This window comes from Furipterus horrens, unplaced genomic scaffold (genome assembly GCF_987537825.1).
Source record: "Furipterus horrens unplaced genomic scaffold, mFurHor1.1.pri manual_scaffold_9, whole genome shotgun sequence".
Taxonomy (NCBI): domain Eukaryota; kingdom Metazoa; phylum Chordata; class Mammalia; order Chiroptera; family Furipteridae; genus Furipterus; species Furipterus horrens.
In genome coordinates, this window is record NW_028327179.1 from 4,285,151 (window position 1) to 4,301,858 (window position 16,708).

Sequence of the window (16,708 nt, forward strand, 5' to 3'; positions counted from 1 at the left end):
GAGGTGTCAGGCACACAGATAAACAGTAAACATCGATTGTACTGAAAGGACAGCCAGAAAAAATTGCAGAACGGCGTCGGAGCGAGTGGTCGGTTGTGTATGGATCCCACGTGCGAAAGCCCTTTAGCTCGGAGCGTGATCGATGGAAGCCGAGGCCACTCAGTGGGCGGGTCGTGATGAATGACTGACCCCGGGATGACCCACAGCGGCCCCAGGTCCGTGCAGGGCCCTGCTTTTGTTTGGAGTGATCTATCTCATCTCCAGAAATGGCTAACGCGTCCTTTATCACTCAAGGCAGGCCAGTGCTGACCCTCCCGTGGACCGTTTCGCCGGTCTTCCCACGTGGTGGCTCCCTGCCCCCTGCTCGCTGCCCACACGCCATCAGTTTTGAGTTCTGCCTGTTCCAGGCTGAGGACGCAGCGGCCCCTCCCCTCACAGAGGCCCTGTCGGCATGCAGGCTACACGCTTCCGTGTGTGGGTAGCATGAGGAGGAGATGCAGCAACGAGCGGTAACAGCAGCATTCTGTGTTTGCATGTGAGTGTGTGTGTGTGCGTGTGCGTGTGTGTGCGCGTGTGCGACTGTGTGTGCACGCGCGTGTGTGAGTGTGCGCGCGCGTGTGTGTTTGCACATGCGACTGTGTGCGTGTGCGTGTGTGCACGTGTGTATTTGCGCGTGCGACTGTGCGTGTTTGCGCGTGCGACTGTGTGCGCGTGTGTGCACACGTGTGTGTTTGCGTGTACGACTGTGCGTGTGTGCGTGTGTGTGTGTGTGTAGAGCCATCTACGAGTGCTATGGAGAAAAATCAGGTTTCAGGCGGGTAGAAAGCGCCTCGCTGCCTGAAAGCAGTGTCCGTGACATGCTTTTCAGGGAAGCGCGCTTTCCAACATGATGAGTTTGGACCAGAGACTTGAAGCGAACGGGGGAGGGAGCCGTGTAGGGCAGAGGGCCCGTCAGTGCCAAGTCCCTGAGGCCGTAGCACTCACAGTACAGCAGGACAGCCCGTGTCCCCCACAGTGCAGCAGGCGGGGCTGGTGGGAGAGGGTGGCCCGGGGATGCGCTGGGTGCCGCCCCGCGTGGGGCCGCAGGGGCCGCGGGTGGCTGGGAGCAGAGGAACGTTTCAGTGGCGTGGTCCGGGCTCACCCCGGTGTGGTGCTGAGAGCAGGGACTGGGGAGCGACAGGAGAGAACATGGGAGCAGGGGTGGGGACGCTGTTGGCGTCTTTACGCAGGGCGCAGACTGTGGCCTGGAACGGCGGCCGGGCGAGCAGTGAGGAGGCGCTGGCTCATGGGGGTTCGGACGGGAGAGCAGCAGAGATTTGCTGAGGAATTGGGTGTCGGTGAGAAACAAAGAAAAGAGTAAATCAGACCTTCAGGTTTTCAAGCTGCAAGGGTGCGGCTGCTATTTCCGTGCGATGTGGAAGGCTGGGAAGGCTTGCACACGTAACAGGGTGGAAAGCGGGGGTCAGACTTCTGGCCGGCCACCTGCCACATTTGGGGTGCATGTGCTGCAGCCACGTGGGGACGACAGGTGGGCAGCTGGGTGTGTGAATCTGTAACTCAGCGAAGTCTGGAATGAATGTCTATACAAACATGCATGTATTGTATATGCGTACGCGTTTGCTTGCATAAGTATGCGCACATGGGCTCACATATGTGTGTGTGTGCACACAAGCACCTGGCACTCACACGTATATGTACACACAACACACGTGTGTGTACACACACACACATGACACGTGCATATGTGTACACACACGCACATGAGGCTGGGTTAGCTGAACTGCAGAGTGAGTGCGGGCGATGAGGGAGAAGGTCTGAGCCCCGGGGACTCTAACACATCCAGGTCCGGGAGAGGAGGGCCAATCAGCAAGGGTGGCTGAAAGTCACGGCTGATGAGGCGGAAACGCAGTTAAGGAGGGACCATATTTCAGAGGCCCAGTGAAGGATGCATGCGCCTCAAGGAGGGAGTGACCAGCCCTGTCGGCGGCTGCTGACCCCAGCCAGTGCTGTTTTGATGGAATGGCAGGGCCTAGCGTCCACCTGGCATAAGGACGCAGGGAGGAATGGGGGAACTGAGAAATAAGACAGAGGTGCGGGCGGGTAAGGATAATCCAGCAGAAACATCGGAAGCAAATGAGAAAGGGAAGCTGTCTGGAAGGAGACAGATCTCCGAGAACATACCTGATAGCAGCAGGCTTTCAGGAAAAAGGGGAATGTGGGCTCCACTGGGGAGAGTCTGGGGACAGCAGGTCCAATAACGGGACAGCGGGACCAATCAGATGCTCAGCTCCTGGACCGGTGACGTGAGGACCCGAGACGCTGGAGAACATGGTTGCTCTGGAAAGACACAGAAAAGCAGGGGACTATACGCTCCCCAGAGTAGCAGCTGTCAAAGGTTTGTGCTTCATGCATGTCTCACGAATGGATGAATACTAAAAAAAACGGCTGCTGTGGGAAAACGTACACTTGCTGGAGAGGGTTAAGCTGGTTGCTTCTTAAAATCACTTTCAGTGTCGGAAGTCCACGCGCCCAGCTCTGGCCAGGTGGCCCAGCTGGTGGGGGCATCACCTCGTGCGTCAAAGAAGGTGGTGCATTTGAGTCCCGGGCAGGGTACATTACCTAGGTCGTGGGTTCGATCCCTGTTTGGGGCACATATGGGGGCAACCAATCGATGTTTCTCTCCTCTTCCCTCCCTCTCCCTCAAATCAATAAACATCCTTGGTGAGGTTTAAGAAAAAGAGACAGGCAGCGTTCTAAATGTAACCACCAACGTGGACAGCAACATAAGCAGGAGTAAACAGTCCGTAAACAGGAGTTCCGGCCCGAGTTCTTCGGGTCTGTCTGGTGTTGAGTTCACTATCCCAGCCCTTCCGATGACGAACACGACTGCCGGGGGGGTGGGGGGGGCTCCCGAGCCGTTCAGGACTTAGTCGCTGTCCCCATGTTGGATCTCATCGTCACCTGCAACAGCGTGAATTAGATTTAGCTGCGCTGATTTGATAGATTTGATGTGATAAGTGAGAATACTTTTCTTTTCCTTTGCACATCTACCCTGAGGTTTTCAAAATCCAACATTTATTTGTTTTCCCCAGTGCCCAGTTGTTTTATTAATGGTTTTATTGCTGGAAGGTAAGGAAATAAACCGCCCATGTAGCATAAACTGAAAGTAACGTGCCCAGAGGCAGGAGCCCGTGAGCATGGGCCCTGAGGCCCGTGTCCCAAGGAGACCCAGCACCCCTTGGCTCTGCGCCCTTGAAGGGGGCGGTGGCCAGAGCGTGCCGTATTGTATTGTATTCAGCTCTGAGCAGGTCTTAGGGCCATGGTGTTGCTTCTATTCTGGGGGTAATGATTTGTTTCCCAGAAGATCTTAGAACATGCAAGGAGGCAGAAGTGGAAACTTGAGACCATAATAGTAATCCTATCAGCTCATGTACCCAGATGTGGACTCAGGGACAAGTCCTGAACTAAAGGCTTTGTGAGAATTGTTTCAGCCTCGTGGTGACCCTATGAAACCGGGATGTCACCTCCTTTTCTGTAGAAGCTGAGGTAACTTGCATAATCACCAAGATGGGACGTGGTAACACCGCGGAAACCTAGGCGGTCTTCCCCGGCCTCAGTGGGCCCTGAGCTCTCCTGCGGGGCCCCGTTCTCCCTCCCGCCTTTTCTCTCAACGAACCCATGATGTGCGGCAGTGACGCCTCACTTTCTTTCTAAAACTTCCCCGTAGGTACTAGCTGAGACTATACAAAGGGGTGCCTCTCAATTCCTTAAATAAACATCTTTCTGAAAATCTGTTTTAAATGAAATTTCCAGGTATAAACTCAGAGGCGCAGCCCGTGGAGTGGGGAAAGGACCTGGATTTGCAAAGAAGGACACCGACTCACACAAACACCTTTTTCTTATTTCACCAAACCTAGTGTTTAGTTTTGCCTTCTGTACTCCCCTGTACGTCTGCGATTTACAGACTGAGAACACTAACACATTAATGGCTATAGCAGATCTTTATTTCCCCAGTACTTTGTAGTTTACCAAGACACCTACTTTGCTGTGACCTCTGGCTTTATCTAAGCGATATTTTGATGATAGTATGACCACGTGAGTGAGTGACTATGGAATAAGCCAGTGTTTGTTTTACAGCTGATATGCTGTTTCATAAAGAACATCTCCTTTGGCACTTGTATCCCCCGAGTCTCTAAGATAGAGAGGCGAGGACATGCATCAGTATCATCTCCACTTACATCTCAAGGGAGACCAAACAAATGAAGAGGAAAAGTCTGGGAGGCAGGCCAAGCCCAGGCTGTTCGGATTCGGCGCATGACAAGATGCTGATGGGAACTAAGAACGATAAGGATAGTAGCGGTAATGCTATGGTCATGGAGGAATCCTTCCAAAGGACACGCATGACTCGAAGGTTGCAGTGTCTGTCTGTGTCACCAGGAGAACAGCTCAGGAGGCGGCACCCTCACGGCAGCGGTACCGCGGCCCGTGATGTGCACCGGGGGAAACTTGGCCTTACCCACGTTCCCCCAGGTAGTCTGTCTCCCATGCACGGGCTCCCCCTCCCCAAACTCACACGAGGCAGTGAAAGTGAAACCGAACCGCGCGCATGTTCTTTCCGAAAGGAGCCTTCTTTCTGGTGCCCCATGCTGCTGACGACTGCTCTCCGGGGTGATTCCCAGAGTCAGGCTGCGTGGGAGCTGAAGGGGTGTCGGGAACACCGTGGGGTGGACCTGCCATCAGAACAGCTCAAGCAGTTCAGCTACATGTATCCCTTGGCCAAGCACGTGACACGTGGAAGCAGAACTGGTCTAGTCACTTCATTCCCTGCACCCCCCCCCCCTTCCCTAGTACGGCTTCTGAAGGGCCCCGTGAACTCCAGGTGTGAGACTTGAAACCCCCCATCTGAACCACAGAGCGTTCTGAAGAATGGTGTCTGCCTGGAAACAGACGCACGTCTGCAGTGGGAAGGGGCGGGCGGCCCAGCTCACGCAAGCCCATCATCTCCTTCCCCGAGGACTTCGCTGGCGAAACCGTGGTTGGCTTGCTGGGTCCCTGATGTGTTTTCCTTGCTCTTGGTTTCTGACCAGCCATCTGCGCACCTTCTCCTGGGACGTTCACACCTTCGGCTGGCTAATCCCAGACGTGCTTCTCCCTCGGGGGGTCTGAGAAGAACTCTGTCGCTCTAGGGTAACCTTGGCCTCCTTCTTACATCTGGTACTCTGTTTCTGCAACTCGCAGAATCCGCCGGCACCTCACAGGGCCTCTCCCTTTGTTCTCCCTGCACTTGACCCCTGCGGTAGCAGGAAGTTCAGTGAGTTTTGCCAAGGAAGGGAGAGGGAGCTATGGCTAGTAGTGATATTATTGGCGTTTTATGTACCAGCGGGCACTGAGGTTTAATTCCATTTTGCTCTGTTCCGTGGCGATGCCTTGAGTACCTCTCTGCGTCGTATTGGCAGGTTGGAGGAATTTGGTGGGGTCCCTTTTCTGGCTGTGAGCTGGTCTCCCACCTCTAATTGTGCGCTTCTGTCTCCCTCGCATGAAAATGGATGACCTGTCTGTTTTTCTCAGCGACCTTGTGAGAACAGGGTCTGCGCCCGTTGTAAATGGGGATGACCGTGTGACCTTGGTCTGCCACTAGTGCTCACTGTTAACTATGCATGTCTGAACTTGGCTTGACACTTAATTATCATTTTTATCATGTTCTAGCGGTGAAGGATTTTGACAGATTATTAATTGTGAGATTCTAGTAAATTTTTCTTTAATTGAATCATGTGAGAGATAATTAACTACCTTCTAAATTTCATAATAGTAGTTACTCAAATGGTGATGGGGGAGGGAGGAGGGAGGTGGAAAAGGTATAAGGGGGATAAATGGGGATGGGAAAAAATACAATAAAAATAAATTTTAAAAATAATTCTGTTACTCAAAAGAGAGAGAGAGAGAGAGAGAGAGAGAGAGACAGTAGCATACACTGGAAAAGATAGTATCTTGAATTAGGTGTGAGTTTAAGATCCGTGCCACAACTGATAGGGTCTCTCTGGCAAGTTCCAACTTCTGACTCTTCGTTCCCTTACTGCTAGTTAAACAACCAGACTGTCGTCGCAGAGTGACTGGGCCATTAGCAGTGCCTTAAGGTTCCGTTTGTTTGCATATTTCCAAAACTCAGCAGTGTCAGTTTTAAAAACCATTTCATTAAGTGTGAAATATAATTTAAAGGTGGTTTTTTGATGGGTATTTCCCTAATGAATAAATAATGCTGACTATATTTTTATTTTTATTTTTATTTTGTCAACCATATATCGCCTATAAAAAAGTATTGATAAAAAGAAAAAAAAAAACATGCTTACCTGGGAGGGGAGAGACCCTGGTCATGAAGGTGGCTTTCCCAGGCAGGGCTTGTCTGCCACCCTCCGGGTGTGCTGACCCCTGCGATGTCCCCCAATGTGGGAAACTCGACGGCATGATTTGTGGTCGTGGGGGACTGCGTTTGCGCCCCCCTAAAAATAAATAAATAAATAAATAAATAAATAAATAAATAAATAAGTAAATAAAATAAGAGATAGTTATAATGAAACAGGATCTTTTCTGATATAAAAGCAGCTGATTTTAATCTGCCTTCTCCAGTTTTCTTTAATATCTTTAAAATGAACCTGTCACAGCGTTATTTAAGGACCTACTATATTTATGTAATAGTTTTATACTTTTAGCCCACTTTCATACTTGATTGAGTATGATAATATACCGTATGAAAAATATGTCAGTTGAAGTCATGCTTCAGCGGATTTTAATTATATTGGGAACCTCATAGAAGATTGGCTTAAAATGATGTTTGAAGTAATTAAACATTCTGTTATTTCATTTTCTGGGAACAAAATAATGTTTCACACAATAACCACCGGCAGGTGTTTCGGCTCTTGTGTCAGAGACCTAAACACGATGTGCGTGCCCGTCCTGGGGGCCCCGGGGGCCCTTCCGCTCTGGCGGCACGGGCAGAGGGTTCCCCATGTGCTGTCGGTCCTGCTGCGTCCAGGCGTGTCCACCAGCCGTGACACGCTGACGGGCTGGCCGACGGGTACCATTGTCCACACGGCGCGTCTGGCAGCAGTTCTCGTCCGGCGCGCTTGCGGCTGACTTCGGCCTTTTCAGCTCTTTCACTGTCTGTTTCTTGACTTTGCAAAACAAGCAAAGGGACCAACATATTGGGGAGAAGTTCCATCGTTTTCGCCTGCGGAGGGGAATCACCCACCTGATTCTTTAATGAGTATTTAATAAGAGGTAGATTGTAAATGGTATGTGATAAGAGGTATTTACAAAACGAAGCCCCCTTCACCCAAATAGGTTACCACCTCATTGCCTTCTGTACCCATAAAGGCATAGCTGTTACCACGGCTAACTTGAGACTAAACATAAAAGGTTACTTAGAGGCAGTAGATCGGGAATATTGTGCTTAGTTTCTGTCCCTCATGAAATAATGAAAAGAGATAAGCCTTCAACAGAGGAGATGGATTCTGGGCTGACAGTCAGCAAGGAGGGCCCATCGGGGAGGGTTAGTAAGAAGCAGCTACACATGGGGCTTCATTGAAACTACCTTCATCCTTCTCCCCAATTCCTGTCCTCAGAACAGAGTCCTGTGTCAAGTGACCCATTAAAGCCACGATCCAGGACCAAAGCGGGTGGGTGCACGGTAAAGACGTTGAGAGGGTGGACTTGGGAAGGCTAACGCTTCTGTGCGGATGTGGACGTCACAGAGCGAAGGCAGGAAAGCCCTCACTGGGGCATTTGAGAGGCGTCTGAACCTGTCTGGGCGGGCTCCCTGCTCTGCGCTCCTACCCGGCAAGGTCCCAGCTTTAGCCCTTTGCCTGGGGTGCCTTCCCTGCAGGACGCCCCGTGCCCCACAGATCTCCCAGTCAGAGAAGCCACTCAGGAAAAGCCCCAGCGAGCAAAGCCCTCCTCCCAGAGCAGCAGGCGACACCTGCGTCAGCAGCTTCTTCTCCCCGCCCAATGACAGGAGCGGCAAAGGTCAAATACGTGAAGGAGGACGTCGGTCCCAGATGAAAACTCGGGGAACATGAAGCTTATTTTTTTTGTTGTTGTTCATCTGACATAATCAGAACGATCTGAGAGCCTGAAGTAAGAGTTACGGATACTCTGATAAAGGAGCCGTTGGAGAACGAGAGAGCGCTCTTAGAAAATAAAAATGTGATTGTCAGAATTCTATCAACAAAGTTAGAAAACATCGATAAAATCACGCAGAAAGTAGAGTAAGAGGACACAGAGAGAAAAAGTGTAAAAACTAAACCTGTAAGGAAAGATACATCTCACAAAAGAGGTGGGAAATAAAAAAACAAGGATTTAATGAGAAAATAGTAATGGACAATAGCCTCGATCTGAAGAAGGACATTTATCTTTCGAGTGTGCTTCTACAATAATGTGCACCGAGATCCTGGATTTTTGGAGCACGGTAAGTATGAGATCATAAAAGCTTCAAGAGGAGGAAAAAAATATCTTAAAAAGGAACATGGAACAGATTTCGTTTGACTTCTCTGGGACTCAGCTCTGGATACCAGACAGAGCATTGTTTTCAGTTTTGAGGCAAAATCTCTTTTTCAGCTTGAAGTGGTATTTGCTTTCTCTTCTGGTATTTTCAGATATTTAAGAACTCAGAACATTTCTCTTTTAATCCACCACCAAAAAAAATCGGGACGGGTACAGATTGCTGTGAGCTCTCCACCAATCTTCCTGTGGAGAGATGTCATCCTCTTTCTCTGCCTTGAACCTGAGAGAGCTTAATGCCAGCCTTGACCAGTTGGGTACCGTGAAGTCACACTGCGCCAGTTGCCTTAAGAAGTGGTCAGCGTTCACTCGCTGTCATCTGGAAACTCTCTGTGGGACCCCTGAGCTGCCATGTGGGAATCCAGCGACCCCAGGGCTGCCTTCTAGAAGTGGCTTCTCTTAGGCCATCCAGTTGACAGTCCCCTCTGAGCCAAGCCTTCCAGTCGTCCCCACCAAGGGGACATGAGTGATGCCATCTTTGAATTAACGCCAGTTTCATAAGGAACAATTTACACACATGAAGTTTGAAAGAGCAGAGTCTATATTACCAAGTACATGAGCTTACGAAGTGCAACAGAGCTTCCCTTCTGCACAGCTAGAGCACCTTAGCAAGTATAGTTTTACCTACAGGGTCCTGCATGTAAAGAACTTGGCAAGTTCTGAGTGTTTCACACATATCTCCCTTTCTAATGCCCTGCTTGTGCATGGTGATTATTATTTATCCTCCCTATGGAATGAGCTAAAGACTTGGAGGAAATGTTGGCAGACCACACGTCTGAGGAAGGTTTTGTGTCTCAAATATATACGCCTTAGCCATCAAAAGGAAGGGACTTTGGAAAACACCGAGCAACTTGGATGGGTCATAAAGGAATTATGCTTAGCGAAGAAAAATAATAAAAAGGCACATTTGATATGATTCCATTTCTATCACATTCTTGAAATTACTACATTGTAGAGATGGAGATCAGGTTCGTGGTTGGCAGAGTTTCCAGAGATGTGGTGGGAGGAGGGAGGGCGGTGGGTGGGGCTATTGGAGGGGAGCTGGGGGGTCCTTGTGATGGAACTATTCTGTGCCTTGTGCAGAGTGGTAGTCACGGATCTACATAGAAGGTCAAATTACATAAAACTCAATACACGCACCAACACACACATACAAAGTAGGGCCTCTAAACCTGCTGAAGTCTGAATCAGGTCAGCGAGTCCTGTGGCCGTGACATGGTGCTGTAGCTACGCGGGAGGTTACCACTGGGGAAATGGGATGAAGGATCCACAGCATCTGTCTGTATTATTGTCTACAACTGCCCATGAAGGAGGGACGGGTCCCTGGCTCTCCGTCTCTGGGTCCCAGAGTCAGGACCACGAGGCCATGTTATTTCCCAGCAGGGAGCACTTCCCGTGGGCAGGTCACCCTCCTGCTTCACCCCCTTCACTGGACAATGGCTGCTGTCCTGCGATGGCTACATTGTCCCCTGGGCCGTCCCGAGCCCTGTGCTCCTGCTGCCACCGCCTTCTCCCACCGGGGACCACTCCCGTGGCCTTCTCTTGGCTGTAATATCCCCTCTTCGGGGACGCCTTCGCTGACATTCCAAACTAGGTCAGGTGGCCTTGGAGATGCTCCTGCAGTGTCGTCACAGCACTTACTGGACATGCGATCGTATGCTTGCCGGTGCCATTATTTGACCTTAATCTTGCAGTGTAACGTACCGACATTTAGGGCTCTTCTGTGGGTCGCCCAAAGCGGCACACCTGCTGCAGCAGTAGAGCTGAGACTGAGCCCTGGGCTTTTCCCACGGTGGCACTGAGGGCATCCTATGCGCATCCCATCTGGTGGGACTTCTTTCCTCAGCATCTCGTACATGCTGCCAATGGACTTGTGGGAAATGACCCCCCTGTAGAATTATACTTCTTTACTGGTGCCCTTCCATGGCTTATAGGGAGGCAGGAAACACACACAGCTTGTGGTTCATTTGGCTTAGGGCACAGAGACCAGCAGAAGCTAGGGGGAGTGGTAGCATGTCTTTGCCTGGCTTTCCTCTGTCTGGGGCTCACGGCTACTGGTGATGTTGCAAGAATCCTTAGAATCTTGCCGGATCTGGGAAACCACCTGATTCTCAGAAGCTTAAACCAGAAAGAACTAAAATATAAAATTCTCTGCATCAAACGTGTCCATTTCAAGGACTGTCTGTGGACGTTGGACTCTGCGTGTCACTGAACCAAACTCCGTTATCACAAGGCACCTCTTGATCTCAGGGAAGAAGCAAAGTCATTTCGCTATGTCCCTGAGCTCATCTTTGGCCTCTTGCTGATCAGCGTCTGGGAAGAACACTTTTCTCTCACAACGGCTCTTTACCATAAACACCAGTATGATCATTAATGAGGTAACTAGAAATAGGTTCCCGCGGGGTTCAGGTAGGAACTCACACTTCTTCCTTATTGGAGAACGTGCCACCTGTCCTAGCATCTGGTCGATCTGTTCTGAGTTCCTCCTGCGTCCTCCCAGCTCCCGTTGTCCCCTTCAGCGGGCTGCGTGACGTGCGCACCCCCCGCCGGCCTGCATCGGCACGCGCCTTCTGGTTTCCCTGATCATGTCTCCGTGTGAGCAAGTGATGGACGTGCGTGCTGGTTTCCTTCTCTCTACGGCGCTTTTCCGAATGTCCCCTTTCCCTTCTAATAGAAACGGTGTGCGGTTGTGGTGCTCTGGTTTCCTACCCGCTTTGAATGTGCTGGAGCTGCGGGTCTTTGATGGGAAGATTTATTTTCTTATTAAAGCCAGGCTGAAAATACGCCCCTCTTTAATTTTTCTTTGCACCATCTTTCTTTCTGCGTAGCAGCAAGCAAACCTCTCTCCTGGCGTGGATCGCCTGGGGTGCTATTCCGTAACTCCTCGCGCTGCAGGCTCTGATGAGCCGCACCCGTCAGCTCTGTTCACGGGTGGGACAGGTGTTGACGAGATGGTATCTGCCTATTAGATGGCCTGTTGTAGTGGCTACTTTAACAGAAGGAGAAATTGCAGAGGCTTACATAAGGCAGATGTTCATTTCTCTCGTACACAGACATCCAAGTTCGAGGTGGTCTGGAAAAGGGGGTTGGGGGCAGGGCTCCACTCCAAGGGATCGTTCAGGCACCAGACACCCCCCCCCCCCGTTGGTCCCCAGCCCGTTGGGTGTTTCTGGCATCTGTGCAGTCGAAGACAGAAAGTCGGGGAAAAGCCGAGGCCACACCTCTTCCTTGGAAAGGCACAGTTGGGGAGCTGTGCATGGGGTTTCTGCTCACCCTCATTGTCTAAGACCTGGTCATGTGGTCACAGTCGGCAGTAGGAGAGGCTGGGGACGGTGGCGTGTAGCTGAGGGCTCCATTGCGCCTATTGTTAGAAGAAGACAGTGAGGGTGGGCATGTAGGGACACCTTAGTGCATTTTGCATTTAGCCTCAGGGGAAGAAAGAACCCCGAGGACAGAGCTAAGGGCAGGCTGAGTTCCCGTGCGGTGTGCCACTGTAGACAGCTGTGGGCGAAGGGTCGATGTGTGGTTTCTCTATAGAAGTCATGACTTGATGAAAAGATAATGGTGACTATTTAAGGAATGAGTGACCGTTCCTGAGCACATTAACGTGAATACACAGAGAGACATGCTTGCTCTTTTTATTCCGTGAAAGGCCAGTGAGCGTGGGCTCCGGGTATGGACAGGGGCAGGGGCAGAGCCCGGACAGACAGGAGAGGCGCTGCAAAGGCGGACGGCCCTGAAGTGGGCAGGGGACAGCAGCTTTCAAGCTGCGGTGTCCAGCACAGGCCTCCGTTAGGGCACGTCCTCCGTAAGACGGAGCAAAGACGGGAGCGTTGCGGTTTGGCTCTTTCCAGGGTTTCCTGGGGTTCCTGGCTGCGGAGCAGGAGAGAGAGCCGTGGACTTGTTTTTTGACCACTTGAGTCTCAGGTGGCAACGCCACATGCAGGTGGCTGTGTCTGGGAGAGTGTCAGTCTGCTGGGCGGGAAGTGAGCGTGTAATACTCACAGGCGCGAGAATGCCAAGGCCAAGAGAGAAAAGAGCCGGCTTTGAGTAGGACCTAATGTTCATTGGGGGGCGTGAGAAGGCCTAGAAAAGGAACGAAAAGAAAAAAAAGGATGCATCTTCATTGTGTTGGTAAGGTTGCCGTGAAGGAGAGGAGCTGCCCCCAGGGCGGACTTTCTAGAGAACACAGGGTGAGGAAACCAGCCCAGTGATGGCCTCCCGGGGCAATCGCTCACCTCTAACAAGGGGCCTTTCTGCAGAGTGACGAGGGTGTACGCGGGCCCCGGCGGCACAGTGACCGGCGAGCTGAGGGGGCTGCGCCAGTGCAGGGACGACATTGTCTCTTCCTGTCATCGCAGCCGTGAGAGTGGTGTGTCCCCGCCTGCCGGGAGCTCGGGGGAGCAGGCATGGAACGAAAGGTCAGAGGGCGGGACCGTCTTAGGGAGGCCTGGCCTTCACTCTTCCAGTCCTTGGACAGGAAACAACGCTGCTGCGTCTTCCTCACGCGGGCACGTCGTTCTCCCTGTGATTTTACGATCGACTTCCCTTCTGTCTTCACGTGAGGTCGGCTGATAACTCAGTAAGCGTGAGTAGGTTATCATTTCTCATACCGTGTATTTCCTTTGAGGCAGAGGATTCTCACGAAGGAAATTGTCTTCCTCCCGCCTAAGTGATTTGCAGCTGGGGTCCAGCCAAGTTATTTTAACTGCAGGGACTGAAGGCAAGTGGCCTCCAAGGACAACATGAATTTATTTGGCAAGAAGTGGGCAATTTGAATAAGCATTAATTATGGCATTGTATCTGAAGATATTCTTAATTATACTTATATAGAGGGTGGCTGAATTTTGATCCATTTGGATGAACTTTCCGTACAAACAAATGCCTGAGTGATCTGATCACGCCTACTAATGAATCTGCTGTATATTGTAAGCCTCTTGCCAAGACATTGAGGAACTCGGGGATGTTAAAAAAAATACATCTTTATTTGAATTTCAAATATGGCTTAGATTCTGTTTGGAAAATTAAACTAGATTGTGATTATGATTTATCTTCCTTTTGAGGGCTGACCACATTATTGATGCATTATCATTATACGTCTTTGTTTAATGTTTATGAACGTCACACTTTATGCTTGATATGGGTCACACACGTATAATTATTTTGCATGTCATTCACTAACTCGGCTATAATATACATAGTTGGATATTTAGGTTTGAAACAACTGGAAATACTCACTTCAGTAGGTATGTTGTCAGAATCTGTGGCTCTTGTAATTTCTAACCAGTATACAGTAATTTAACATTTCCCATGTGTGATATATGAGGCCAGGGTGCACAGGTACTGGGGGGCTGAATCCGAGACTCTCCTCGCCCTCAGCAGACGTACAATCTCCTGGGGAAGTGAAGTACATTCACATAGAATTGTATCGTATATTATACTTTATGTAACAAAAAATACATGAAGCATGACAAGGTTTACCAAAAGCAGAAATGTGGGCCACAGCGACCGTTTCATAAAGGAGAGGCTGTTTGAGGAACGGCGTGGCCAGCGGATAGGATGCTGGGGGCCGGGGTGGAAAGGAGGCATTTTCCAGGCCGAGGGAGCAGCCGCAGCAGGAGCAAAGCGAGGGTTCGCGGGGTCTCAGGTTGGACGGGGCTGGTCGGCCGGGCACCAGTGAGCCCGCAGGAGACGGGGCTGGGGCAGTCGCTGCGGAAGGTGTGCTGGGAGAAGGCTCCTACAGGCATCTCTATGCATAGAGAACAGGAAGGCGTGGTGGGGGTTATTGTCCTTGGAGACATGGTTTCCTTCCCAATTAGCAGACTCCCCTTGTTGTGTATCTTTCAAATTCGCAAAACTTAGTCACTCGGTCTCTGTCTGGGGAAAAGAACCAGCCCCACCGCAGGGAAGATCAGGGCAACCCTGCCGACCTGGGTTTCCATTCAGAAAAGCCTGAAACGGGAGATCTGAATGTTGTCCTACACAGACAAGGACACACTGACAAGACAGAAAACAATGTCCACCAGGAAACGGGAAGCTTTGCTTCTATTACTGGACCATGCCGCCTTTAGGAAATTATAAAATATTCAAAGCAGCGATGGCAAACCTGAAGCGGTTTGTGAGTAGCACCATTGGGTTATATTGCGTTTTTAAATGTTGAAAACTTTGTTCATCTGTTCCACGGAAACATTTAGAACAAGCCGCATTAGACGGAGCCAGGGCTTGGCTCCCCTCCATTTCTTCATATGCTGAGAGGCTCCGGACGCAGACGTGGCCTGGGCTGCCCTTGACCCCCAACAGGCTCTGTGAGGGCCACGACGTTTACATAAAAAATGGGCAGAGCATTGCCCCCCGTTCCTCTTCTGCAGGCTTTGCACCCATCGTCCTCAATGAAGCACCAGTACCGTGTGAGCAGACTATGGGGTCTGGGCCGATCCAGCATAACTCAGGACATCTACTTTCAATGATAAAACACGCCTTCTCACCTTTCTGTATGGAAAATACAGAAGTTCCCTTCCCAAGGGAGAAAAGAAGAAAGGGCACTAACATGTGCTGTTATTAGAAAGGCGACGCATGAGCACGTTAGTTCTTGTCCAGAGACATTCCAGAACTTGCCATTGTTAAGAGCGTGTCACCCGAACATGGCTCTGGTCTTAGGGATCTAACTTTCTATGTATCACGTAACTGGGGAGCCGGCGTTTCTAAAGTGGCAACGGTGTCTCCAGGCTTATGTTTTAAAAAGCCAGGCAGGCACTGGCTTTAGGGAGGCTGGTTAGGTTCATCCGGGAGTCCAGCTTCACGACACTAAGGGCTTGTATTTGGGACATAACGCAGTGAAGGAGGCTTTCCGAGGCAAAAATGAAAACCAGTCAGTCTGCCTCTTCCTTCTGCTCCAGGTTGCGCAAGAAAATAAAAGTAGGAGGCGTATCCTCCTGTACTTACCATTTGTTAGGATAAAACTAAAATAATCGAGATGAAATAGGTAGAGAAGCGATGCTAACTGTGACTAGAGCACAGGTACTAATCGGAGGTGTGAAAATAGATTTGTCTGCGGTTTTAAGTACGGTCCATTCGGATTTCCTGCGACTCTACGGAACCGGAATATTCACAGTGGAGTTTTTGGCCAGGATTATTTGGGGAGGCAGGGGCCATGAATTCGAAGCTAAAATTAAACAAGTTCACAAAGATTGTCACTTAAATGTGACTTCAGGTTTTCATGATGATGGGAGATAATTATAAGTTGGTTTATGGTTAGGGGCCTCACCGCAGTGTGTGTCGCTAAAATGCCTTATTCAGGGGGCCGTGATATTTTACCTATCTATTTGAATCATTGCCTTGTCAATCCCTATTTGCCTCTTGTCCCTGAATGCTGCTTATTAGGATCAATAAACAGAAAATGACGTAAGCATTTTTACTGAGCGAGGCTGTTGATGAAAGTGATCGTTGGTGTATCGGTCAGCGCAGGTAATCGGTAGCACGAATAGTGTCGGATTTTGTCTGCCCAAGTCACAGTGAGTGCTCCGAAATGTTATGTTGCAGTTGGTTGAAATTATAAAATATAAAAATAGATTCCAATAAAAGTTGACATTATTAACTTTTTCACTACCAACAATTACGTTTACAGTTTTTTCCCTGATGTCTTAAGAGAATGTGTCCATCAGGTGGTGGTGGGGTAAGAGATAAAATATGTGTATGTTATTTGGTTTTCACTTTTACTATAAAACAGCTTCAAAATTTTGTCATTGGTATATACTTAGTTGCATAGAAGTATTTATTGTAAATATATTATGTATTTTCAACAATGAGAAACAGCATGGATGGAACTGGAGAGCATTACGTTAAGTGCAATAAGCCAGGCGGCGGAAGACAAATACCATGTGATTTCACCTAAAAGTGGAACCTAATGAGCAGAATGAACAAACTGGAAGCAGAGACATGGAGATAAGGAACAGACTGACAGCACCCAGACGAGAGTGGGGAGGGGGTAACACAGGAAAGAAGGGGGAGGACCTAGTCAGGGAACAAGTATAAAGGACCCACGGACATGGACAACAGGGTGGGGATTGCCTGTGGGAGTAGGCGGGTCAGGGGAGAGCCATGGGGGGAAAATTGGGACAACTGTAATCAAAGAACAATAAAAGGAACGAAAAGAAAA

The 16,708-nt window shown here is 49.9% G+C and overlaps 1 protein-coding gene and 1 non-coding gene across 3 annotated transcripts in view; both read left to right on the forward strand.

Annotated features, from left to right (window-relative positions):
• IMMP2L (inner mitochondrial membrane peptidase subunit 2) overlaps positions 1-16,708 on the forward strand; it is a 578,935-nt gene that overhangs the window by 357,520 nt on the left and 204,707 nt on the right. The window lies entirely within an intron of this gene.
• On the forward strand, positions 6,340-6,500 carry LOC150001212 (U1 spliceosomal RNA). The gene has a single exon (XR_016513245.1). It is a non-coding gene; the product is annotated as a U1 spliceosomal RNA (small nuclear RNA).